The sequence below is a fragment of the Eleutherodactylus coqui genome, chromosome 1 (assembly GCF_035609145.1).
Source record: "Eleutherodactylus coqui strain aEleCoq1 chromosome 1, aEleCoq1.hap1, whole genome shotgun sequence".
NCBI classification, from domain to species: Eukaryota; Metazoa; Chordata; class Amphibia; order Anura; family Eleutherodactylidae; genus Eleutherodactylus; species Eleutherodactylus coqui.
In genome coordinates this window covers 166,616,835-166,629,148 of record NC_089837.1, presented here as the reverse complement: position 1 = coordinate 166,629,148, position 12,314 = coordinate 166,616,835, and the positions used below count along the sequence as shown (strand labels likewise).

The window sequence follows — 12,314 nt, the reverse complement described above, 5'->3', positions numbered from 1 at the left end:
AGAGCAAGCTGTGGGATCTCTACTCTACTCTGGAACACTACACATGGGGCAGTCTTTCAGCCAGGGGGTATGTAAAATATATAGACAGGTTTTTATATATATTTTATTACTGACACATACTAAATAAAATACACTCTTTACACATAAATTCCTAAAAGTCTACAAACAAAATGTCAGTTTACAGCAACTGTTGGCCTCTTTTAGTAGTAAGACAACTGTTTCAAGAATGTATTATATGTAATCACAATACCTCCAAGTACACAGGTGAAATGTGTAATATGTTTTGCACTGTTTATTTACTTTTAATCTCTGTTGCGGAGACAAAAAAAAAACACTTAGAATGTATGTAAAACGTCCTGGAGACTCTCAGACTACCCTGTGTATAGTGTGCTTCCGTAGTCTGAGACATTACCCTTGCTGTCAGGGCAAGAGACCTGCAGAGGATAGAGGATGGACACAGCATTTGACGTCATCGGTGCTGGTCCATCCGAGAGCAGAGAGAAGTATCTCAGACTACCGAAGTACACTGTGCTTAGCGTAGTCTGAGTATCTAGTGGATATACATATACTAGACATATATGAAGAGGTGAACATGACTAAGCATAGCAGCAACATAGACAAGAAGGGCACCAGGTATGCCAATTATGCAATCTACATGTATAGGGAACGACAGGATTGTTTTCAGGCTTTGTAGCAGAAGGTCTATATAAAGACTACAGTATGATGCACGTTTCAGCTGAAGCACTCTGACACTTAGTTGTGGATTTATGAATCTAGTTTCATTTAACATGGTATGCACATATTACAGGTACGAATCACTAAGAAGAAGAAAATGCTATAATTTATCAGTTTCATGTCCAGCATTGTAGCCACATAAAACACCAGCCTTCTGTAATAATCGAATGTACTTCATTGTGTTGATTCATCATTTAATGACCATCTTACAATCATGCAGTCAGGTCTAATGCTTCTTACATTGATCTCTTAATTACGTTTACCCATTAAATCACTATGCTTTTATTTTGATCTGCTTAAAGACATGGTAGGTGTTGCCACAATCTGAAGCAAGGAAACATGTATATGGACAGGCATAACCTATCCAAGTCAGATCAGATCAGACTGATATGCCTGTATTTACACTGTCATTAATTTTTGTCTTTTTCATAGGAACAGAAAAAGGAAGATAAGGTCATACTGGATCCATCATATGACTTACACACAGAGCACTGGGTTTCCGTAATAGCATCTATCGTTTTACTAGAAAAATAGTGCAGCATGCTGCCAATTATGGCAGAATCCTCTGACGAAACGTCTAATGGAAGGTGTGAACAAATCCAGAATCTCCAACCAATGCTGAGACCTACATCTTGTCTCTGCTTTCTAAGAGGTTGTCATGAGAATTTGTTTCTGCTAATGCAGTGAGCCGTAGGGTCCTACAGGGTAGTCAGAAAGGTTAATAAGTCCTCGGGACCTCGCTATCAGCCCCTCGGGGGACATCGGAGGCACCCTGCAGGAGAAAGATGTGGTCTCTCCCTGATCCACAGGTTAACACTAGTCTGCCTAGCAACAGCTAATTATCCAATTGGCTGCTGGCAGCTACTTTTCTGATTGGTGGAGTGGGAGGAGTCAAGTGAAGCCCAGGAAAATGAGCTAGGGGGAGAGGAAGTGGGTCAGCAACAGTGGAAAAAGTGTGGGAAAGGAGAGGAAGTGGAGAGCTGGAGGATGGAGAGGGTGAAGAGGAAGCTGCAAGAGAAAGCTGGAGAGCATTGGAGAAGTGCAGAAAGGTAGCACCTTCCTCTGACAGTGTCCGGAGCAGGAGCGGAGTCTTTTCATCCCTGCTAGAAGGAATCAGAGCCAGGGGCAGACCCCACAGAGGCTGTATGAAGAGTGGTTAGCTCAACTATGAGTGTAATTCATCCCCAAGAAGTTTTTGGGCTTGTCCTGTCTTTTGGACTTCTTGCGAAGTCTAGTCTTGCAGAGAGGAGAGAACTTCTACTGAGTAGGAGAAACTGTGCCTCATACATCAGTATATACTGGACTAAGCTGCATTTTCTATGCATCGCTACAGAACCATGAACTGGCAAGAGCACCATGGCAATAAACACTAGGAAGCGTTGGGTGATAGAAGACCGTGGACTGTGCCTTCCTACTTAAGCTCATTAGCTAAACTAGAAATTTGATATATAGTTCTGCGAGCACGGGGCACAGTAAAAGAAAATGTGCAAACATGAACAGGAAAATACAGCGAGCTTGTCTGGGTAATATGAATTATTGAATTAATCTGTGTAATGAAACTTCTGGAGAAGCTAATACTGTAACACCAGATTTACTCAGACATGTGCCTCTGGCTTGATGCCCACAAAGCAAATCAATATTGGGCTAAAATGACAAACAGGTTGATTAAATTAGAAGGCACATTTTATTAGAGAAAATATATGATAATACATTTAAATAAATCGTGGAATTATGTAATGCACAAAGAGCTTACTGCTGTGTCATATGTAAGGGCAATATGCTATAGCTACAGGATGCTATGACTAGTAGCCCAAAAAAGCATTTTACTGAAATCTGAAATAATACATTGGGCACTGGATAGTTTATGGGTGTATTGATGATAAGAGCATTCATCGCACTTCTCCTGAAGATAGTGACTGACAAGATGTAGTCTAGTATATGTCCGTGCATGTACAGAAGCCTGTCCGTCATCTCTGTGATGAGCAGGCAGAGCACACCAACATTTTATGGGCCACTTTGGCTACTATTAACCCTCTAGCTGTAATATGTTATCCTAGCATACAATTAGTATGCTCCCATGGCATAGTGATCTTTCTCTTGTCACAATGTGGTTTGGTAGTGATAAAGCAACTGAAACAGTCCAGGTAAAGTTACACGTGCCTTTATTTAGGCCCCAAAGAGATATTTTGTGGTGTACGGCACATAAATGTGTAGAATAACAGAAAATAAATTCCTGTCCGTCTGGGCTCTAACTAAACCATTATTTTCTCGCCTAACTATAAAGTACAGTAGATACAACACCACCAACAAGCTTTCCCATATCACAGCTGTGTATCTCCCAGGTTTTCTAACACACACTGCTTGGCATTGCAGCCTTTTATACCCCAGTAACAAGCTCAGTAACCTCACTTGAGCTAACTGAAGATCATCAGAAAACCCTGTACTAGATTAGAAGAAGGAATGATGAGTCCCATTACCAATAAAATCCAGCCCATAACAGATACTTTAAAAGGGTTGTGTCACTTCTAGCTGTTTTGCTGCAGGAAGGAGACAACTTTGTACATTTTGCAGTGCTGCAGGTTGGTACTGCAGCTCGACTTCCATTAATTTCAATAGGATTCAGCCTGCAGTACCAATCTAGGCCACTGCACAGTGTACAGAGCTGTCTGCTTCCTGCAGAAAAACAGCTAGCAGTAGGGCAAACCCATTTAAGGAAAGCTGAGAAAACTATGTCTGCTGAGTAAAACCCATCTTTTCCCGATTCTTCATTTCACCATTTGGGTGAAATATAAACTTTGTTCACACTCTTCCTGCTGGAGCTTACATCCTCTATAACTTCATTTTGCATCCACAGGTATTCAGAATGCTTTATGATCTATATAAATTAACGTATATGAAATGTTACCATGCGGCGGCTGTCGGGGCCGCGGGTGGTTGGTCAGCGCGGTGCGTGCGCTCATGGGTCCGGGCGGCGGCATGTGCGTGGGTTCTGTGAGTGCAGCTCTATGCACGAGTCCCTGTTATGAGATTCTGCTAGGAGGTGTCGCCTCCCCCTCTCCGCCCATGGGCGGAGGCTTCTGTTTATAAGGCTGGCAGTGAGGTCCATTCACTGCCAGTTATTGGTTTCTGTTTCAGTGTGCTAGGTTCCTGCCTCTGATAGTCTCCTGGTTTCAGCTTCTGCTATTTCTGCCAGGTTATTCATCTGCCTCGGTCTGCTGCTATTTTCTCTTGGTTTATTCACCTACCCTTCCTATCGGTATCCTACCCTGTTCCATCTTGGGACGCCAGCGTCCCTCCTCAGTCGCTAGTGACTGTAGGGACCGCCGCCCAGTTGCCCGCCTGGGGTTAGCCAGGAGTGGAGGCAAGTAGACAGGGACAGGGGTTGCGGGTGAGTTCTAGGGCAACCCAGGCTGGCGTATCATCGGGTAGGATACCGTAACATAATAACTGGCCCTTAAAATTACCCTACGGGTTTTGTTTGGTCTCCAATGGAGACTATGAGCATCCTTGCTAATCAGTTGCAGGAGCTAGTAGGCGTGATCCAAGACCTGTCCGGTCGTATGGTGGCCCAGGAGCAGCAGATGTTGGCGCAGGTTCCTGCTGTCCCATCTATTCCTGAACCCAAATTTCCTCTCCCTGAGGTGTTTTCTGGGGAGAGAAGCAAGTTTTTTGTTTTTCAGCAGACATGTAAACTATATTTCCGGATGCGGCCCGGATCCTCCGGCTCTGAGTCCTAGAAGGTGGGATTGATTCTGTCCTTGCTGCAGGGTCCCCCCCAGACATGGGCCTACTCCTTACCTGAGAGTTCTGCTTGCCTGCAGTCTGTTGATTCATTTTTTCAGGAACTAGGAGGTATTTTTGACGAGCTGGACTGGGCGGGGTTAGCTGTATCTCACTTCATGGCTTTGCGTCAGGAGCAGCAGTGTGCTGAAGACTATTGCTCTAGGTTTAGACAGTATGCCAGTGAAACCTCCTGGAATGATGGCGCCCTCAAAGATGTGTTTTTGTTGGGCCTTTCTGATGCTGTCAAGGATCTAATTATTTCTCATCCCTCTCCCATAACACTTAATGAGACGATGGTATTGGCAGTAAAAGCTGACAGGAGACTGAGATGTAGAGAAAAGGAACGTCAGGCCTGTAAAACTACGGAGTCCTGTAGATCCGTTCCCATTTCCCCCATGCCAGCTCCAGGGGCCGAGCCTATGGAAGTGGACCAGCTAAGTCCCGGGGAACGGCGACGGTTCCGGATGACTCACCATCTTTGCCTCTACTGTGGGGAAGACGAACATCGAGTAGCAACCTGTCCACGGAAGCAACGGCAACATCAGTCTGAAGCGGCGGAAGAACTACCGATCCTAGGCGATTCTCTGAAGGGTCGCCTAGGATCACAGGTACTCCCTAGGTTGTTGGTGCCTTGTCAGCTTGGCTTCCGGAATTTTATTTGGTCCGGTCAGGCCTATATTGATTCGGGTGCTGCAGTCAATCTGATTAATTTAAGTTTTGTCAGACCTCTGATAACCGAATTTTCCATGCTGAAGCCCCCCACGTGCTTCATTGGTATTGATTCAACCCCTCTCTCCGCAGGTGCTGTTAAATAGTGGACTCCCATTCTGCAGTTCACTGTGGGTGTTCTCCATTCTGAGAATCTGTCTTTCCTAGTTATGGAAAAGATGTCTGTTGATGTGGTGCTTGGTATGCCCTGGTTGGCACTGCACAATCCTCAATTTGATTGGTCCACCCGGGAATTGACTCATTGGGGGTCATCCTGTAATAATCACCTAGCTACTATACTGTGCTCCGCAGATGCTTATTCCGGAATATTTGTCAGATTTGCAGAACGTATTCTCCAAAAAACTGTCTGAGGCTTTGCCTCCCCATAGGGAGTGGGACTGTGATATTGATCTGATTCCCGACAGTCCCATCCCTAAGGGAGCCATTTTCAATTTGTCAGGGCGTGAGCACGAAGCCCTTAATTCCTATATCTCGGAGTCTCTGGCCAAGCGACATATCAGGCCATCCAGGTCCCCTGCCGCGGCAGGTCTCTTCTTTGTTGAGAAGAAGGATGGGACATTGAGGCCTTGTGTGGATTATCGGGCCTTGAATAAAATCACAGTGAAGAACCAGTGCTCCTTGCTTTTAATTCCTGACTTGCTGAATCAGGTGGTAGGGGCCCACTGGTTCTCCAAACTGGACTTAAGGGGGGCTTACAACTTAATTCGCATTCGAGAGGGAGATGAATGGAGATGAATGCCCGTTAGGGCATTTTGAATGTCTGGTCATGCCCTTCGGACTCTGTAACGCCCCCACTGTGTTTCAGGGTTTTATGAACGCGGTTTTTCACGACTTCCTGGGGGTATTTCTGGTCATACATCTTTATGACATTCTGGTGTATTCTCCTGACTGGGATTCACATGTGCAGCACCAGAAGTTAGTTCTGACTCGTTTGCGTGAGTATCAACTTTTTGTCAAGTTGGAGAAATGTACGTTTGGTTCTAAACAAGTATCTTTCCTTGGTTATGTGATTTCACCCACAGAGATTCAGATGGAGTCTGACAAAGTAGCAACAATCTCCCAATGGGTCAGACCAGACAACCTTAAGGCTCTCCAGAGGTTCTTGGGTTTTGCAAATTTTTACCGCAAATTCATTAAGAATTACTTGGTTATTGCTCAACCCTTGACTGATCTGACTAAGAAGGGGGCCGACTTGGTAAAATGGTCGCCTGCAGCCCCAGAGACCTTTAGTCATCTAAAAAAGGCATTTACGACTGCCCCAGTGTTAATACAGCCGGACGCGCAACTACCCTTTTTCATTGAGGTAGATGCGTCTGAGGTGGGGACAGGGGTAGTATTGTCGCAGGAAGTCAGTGGGAGATCTGGGTATAGCCTATGTGCGTTCTTTTTGCGGAAGTTTAGTTCAGCAGAACGCAACTACGACGTGGGTAACTGAGTTACTGGCGATCAAATGGGCTTTAGAAGAGTGGCGACACCATCTTGAGGGTGCTAGACACCCTATTACCATGTATACTGATCACAAGAATTTGGTATATCTCGCCAATGCTAAAAGACTCAACTCGTCAAGCCAGGTGGGCGTTGTTCTTCGCCAGGTTTAATTTCGTCGTGACATATATGCCAGGAGAGAAAAACGTGAAAGCGGATGCCCTGTCACGGAGTTTCGGGGTGCCGGAAAGTGAGACTATGATCCCCGAGAATATCTTGGCACCTGGCATGGTGGTGGCAGCTGTAGAATCTAACTATGTCCCTCAATTACAGAATGCTCAGCAGGACGCTCCTTCGGGGGTGCCGGAGGGCAGATGGTTTGTGCCAGAGACCTTACGTCTTAAAGTCATGGATGAATCTCACTCGTCAGTTCTCGCAGGTCATCCAGGGTTTCAGGGAACCCTGAATCTCTGCTCTAGACACTTCTAGTGGCCAGGCATGTCTCAGGAGATCCACGACTTTGTTAAGGGATGCTCTGTCTGTGCACGCAATAAGAGTCAGAGGGTCCTCTGAGACAGTTACCGGTACCTTCTAGTCCGTGGTCGCAGTTATCGGTAAATTTTATCACTGATCTACCAGAATCCCAGAAGTGCACCACTATCTTAGTGGTTGTCGACCGATTCTCAAAGATGGCACATTTTGTAGCGTTAAAGAAGCTACCTTCGGCAAAAGAGTTTGCCAAGATTTTTGTAAAAGAAATAATTCGCCTACATGGGGTTCCCCAAAACATTGTATCTGATCGCAGGGTTCAGTTTGTGTCACAGTTTTGGCGTGTCTTCTGCAGAAACCTGGGAACGTCGCTTTCCTTCTCCTCAGCATTCCACCCGCAAACTAATGGTCAGACTGAGCGGAAGAACCAAGATTTAGTGCAATATTTACGGTTGTTTGCTGGCGAAAAGGCTCATCAGTGGGCAGAGTTCCTGCCGTTGGCAGAGTTTGCACTATACAACCGCACTTGTTCTTCTACTGGGGTATCTCCATTCTTTTGTGCATACGGTCAGCATCCTCGCTTCCTTACAGCGATCCCTACTCCATCTGTCTGTCCTGCAGCTGATGTCGCCACAGATACGCTGCAGGGAGTATGGAAAGAGGTACAGAAAAACTTGGAAGCAACGGGGGCTCGCATGCAGTTGCATAGTGGGAAGAGTCTGTCTGTATCTGAACCTTACAGGGTGGGACAGAAGGTATACCTGTCTTCTAAAAATCAAGGGTCCCATCTTTGAAGCTGGCACTGCGTTACGTGGGTCCCTTTGTCATCACACCTGTGGTGAACCCGCTCGCCTATGAACTGAGTTTGCCAGCTACATGGAGGGTTCACAGGGTGTTCCATAAGTCTTTATTGAAACCTTTTGTCCCTTCGGTGATGTAGGATACCGTAACATTAAAGCATTCAATGTAAGGTCATGTAACCTAAGATTCTGGAATTATATTTTAAACGAACCCTAAGGAGGCTTGGAACATGTTGGACATGATAGCACAAAGAAAGAGAACAGCATTTTGTGATTCAACCTTTTTTCCAGAGAGATACCAGTTTTATTTGCATGGCTATAAATGAACAGTGCCGAGTTAATTTCTGGGAGTCTGAATCCCATGGTAACCGAAGGTGGCCTGCTGCGAGGCACAAGAATATTCAGAATGTAGCATCAAATCCCTTTACTTCCAGTTTCATGTCAGCTTACTGCTCACAAGTGAATTGTTTTGAGGCTCGAATTGCTGCCAGCATTCTTCATATATTTAAGATCTACTGAAGTTTTAGAACTGTTTGAACATTCTTATACTTAACCTTTTCAAAGTTTGGTAACATTTGTATACAGAAATGATACAGTACATGATGGATAAAAATTCTTTGATTAAGTAAGAGTAAAAATCTCACCATTTCTTTCTACTCTTTATTTTATTTTTTTTGTACAAAAACTCTAGTTATTGCCCTTCTCTTAAGGGCCAGATAATGCTAAATTTGCATATGGCAGATTTGTTGCACACATTTCTAAGAGTCTCAATAATCTCAATGGGTCTTGGAGAAATCCATGTACTTCCTGCCAAAACTGTCGCATTCAGATAAATGGAACTGCAACTAAATCTGCCATGTGTAAATATATCCTGAAAAGGTGTGCAAATGAAGCAGTTCTGGTGTTGTGTATTTTTCCTAGCAACGTTCACCATTTGGGATAAATAAGGCATTATTTTTATAAATTGGACTTTTAAGGATGCAGCAATATCAAATGTTTTAGGGGTTTTTTTAGATTTTCTTATTTTAGTTCCATATTTTTTTATTTCTTCCAACCTAAGTTACTTAAAAAACAAAAAAATGACTGAAATAAAAAATAAAGGAGCATTGAGTCCCATCAAGTCAGCCCATGTAGTGCAATAGGTGCACTACAAATTGTTCACTGCACGCTCTTGCAGAAGTACTTGGGTATAGGGAATGATTAATGTCAACGTGGAAAGCTGGTGAGATGTAATCAAATTGGTTCCCAAACATTAATAACCAGCATTACTGGTTACAACTTAAAAATAAAGGGGTGTTTGACAAAAAATATAAAGTCCATGAATGCTCAGGGTATGTAATTTTACAGCATGCCAGGTCAGACATCACAACACATTTACATGTATTTCTTCATCTCATCGTATAAGACTAGCACAAAAGCACCATCCATTCCTCTCAGGACATTGGACTAAGCACTCTTGAAGAACGGCTTTGATCCTTCATCACGAGCGATCTTCCTCCAGCAGTCAACTGTGCAAGTGTACATGATGTCAGCTCCTTTCCTTCCAGACTTCATCATCGATGACGAACTGTGTCAAATGGGTAGGAGACAAAACCGCCCATGGCTGTTACCGCCTGAGCAATCATCCAGCTTACAATGATATGTGTGTTCTTAGGATCTGGAAGCATACCTTTAGCTGTGTCATAGATTCCAAAGTAGGCAGCTCTGTAGATGATGATGCCCTGGACAGACATATTGATGCCATGGTAGAGGCCTTTATGACCATCAGATCGGAAAATCTTAACCAAGCAATTGCCAAGAGCCGAGAATTATCTATCAGCACCAGCTTTGCCAACATCTGCGGCTAGACAGGTTTTGGCAAAGTCAAGTGGGTAGACAAAGCGCAAGAAGATTGCAGCGGCAACACCACCAGATGCCAGGTTTTCAGCAAAGTAACACTAGAACTGGGTCCTCTTGTCAACATCGTCGAGGAAGATCTTCTCTTTAAAAGCGAAGTTCAGGGCCTAGGTTGAGAAATATCCGATGACATTGTTACCACACCAGAAGGACACACAACCTTGTTCTTTGGGGATAGCAGCAGCCACACTGCCGGCGAAGTCGTCCTTGGCGGAGGAGACAGCCGAGACGGTCATGGTGGTCGGCTGGTAGTGAGTGGCACTTGCTGCTGCAGGGCTGGCAGATTTTTTTATTTTAAATATAGGAAAACTTTTAATATAGTTTTTTTTTTTTTTTTAAAGGAAAAAACCTTTTTACTTCCCTAAGGGGACTAAACAGCACCTTGCGATTTCATCGCGAGGGGGAATGTTCAAGACTGTGGGCTGTTTGGGGTATTTAAAAAGTTAACAGCTGTGATCAACATGAAGGCTGACCATAGCTGTTGTGGTCCGGTAACAGCAGTCAAGAGAGCAGGCAACCATCGTGTAAGGAGCGGGATTCACTCCCGATCCCACTGCAATCCAACCCTGCACCTGGCTTGACTTCAAAGGAGGCCATCCACGGCAAAATAAAGCATGCTGTGATTTTTCTTCTGCTCTCGGAACACGAAATTTGTATTTGCAAGTCTAAAGGAAAAATTGAAACTACATGCCTTTCAATGCCTGTGTTTTGCCGTGGAAAGTCTGCACGGACAGTGATCGCAGATTCCATAATTAAAATCTGTTCGTGTGAGTACCCCCCTTATTCTGCAGTCTGAGGTAAGAAGACTGAAAGAAAGGAGTATAGTTCACAGCAACACTTACTACAAGACAGAAAGCAGGTGCACTTCATCCCTGCTACTAACGATTCATGAATCCGTATTCATTACACCTACATGTGTACATACAATAGATCTCCTTACTTTAAAAACAGGAGGAAAACACAAATGATTATTTAGCTAATGGCGTGATTATCTGTGCGTGTAATTTTATGCAAAATCATCGCAAAATCCTTCAATCTTTTGGCAGGGCCTTTATGCATTTTTAGCCCCGTAATGACATAACTAAAAGTTCATTTAGACGCAATAATCATCGCTCAATATTCGTTAAAAGTGTTGAAAGTGAGCGATAGTTTTGCTTTTAAAGACGACCGTTTAAACGTAACGATTATCGCTGGAAAATGGACGATAAACGATAATTGAACAAAAGTTTGTTTGAGGCTGCATTCACACAAACGTATATCGGCTCGGTTTTCACGCCGAGCCGATATACGTTGTCCTCGGGTGCAGGGGGGGGGGGGAGGATGGAAGAGCCAGGGCCAGGAAGTGTGCTCCCGCCCCCTCTCTGCCTCCTCTCCGCCCCTCTGCACTATTTGCAATGAGAGGAGGCAGGATGGGGGCGGGGCTAAGGTCCGGGAATTAGCCCCGCCCCCGTCCCGCCTCTCCCCATTGCAAATAGTGCAGAGGGGCGGAGAGGAGGCAGAGAGGGGGCGGGAGCACAGTTCCTGGCCCTGGCTCTTCCATCCTCCCCCCTCTGCACCCGAGGACAACGTATATCGGCTCAGCGTGAAAACCGAGCCGATATACGTTCGTGTGAATGCAGCCTGAATGGAAGTGCATCAGTGAGGGTAAAGAAATGAGGAAAAAATCTTAACACAACTGAACGATTTTTATTTAAACCAAAGGATAAGAGAACTACCAAGTCTACTAAGTGGACTGAAAGACAATGATGAATGAATGACTACGGAAACGTTTACACGTAACAATTATCGCTCAATTTCAACACTTAACGAATTTTCAGCAATGATCGTTGCATCTAAATGGGCCTTAAGTTTAGGCTTAAGAACCAGTAAGTCATTTCCCCTTTTGTGTTCCAGCAGTCTGATTTTTAAAATTTTTTCATCCATGTAGCTATAGGACTCCTTGTATTTTGTGGGATGAGTTTCTAGTGTTCACAGGAACCAATTTCGGTAATATACTGTATAGAGTAACTTTTCATTGTTTTAGTGATTTTGAGATTTATTTTCACAGTGTGGTATAAATATTATATCACCTTTATTCTACAGGCCGTTATGGTTCTGACAACACCAAATTTATAGAAGTTTTGTTATGCTTTATTACCGTTGTATAATATAAATACGTCGTTTTTTTTTTTTACAAAAAAGACTTTGAATGTGGCACCATATTCCAGGACCAGAGCATTTTCTGTTGACAGAGCTGTATGAGGGCTTGTTACATGCATACAATTTTTTCCAGCTTTACCAGTGAGCACATAAAAAATATAACTCGAACATAGATTTATATATCTTTTAGGCTCAGTTCACATCAGCATCATGGTTTCTGTTATAACTAAAAACCACAATGCAGTGTCGGATTCGTCGCATGATTACCATTGACCTTATAAGGGCAACCATCAGGTTGAACTGAACTGTCTCTCATTT

The 12,314-nt window shown here is 44.1% G+C and overlaps 1 pseudogene; it reads right to left on the bottom strand.

Annotated features, from left to right (window-relative positions):
- Positions 1-9,144: 9,144 nt before the first annotated feature.
- On the bottom strand, positions 9,145-10,093 carry LOC136632316 (ADP/ATP translocase 2 pseudogene; annotated as a pseudogene).
- Positions 10,094-12,314: the final 2,221 nt, after the last annotated feature.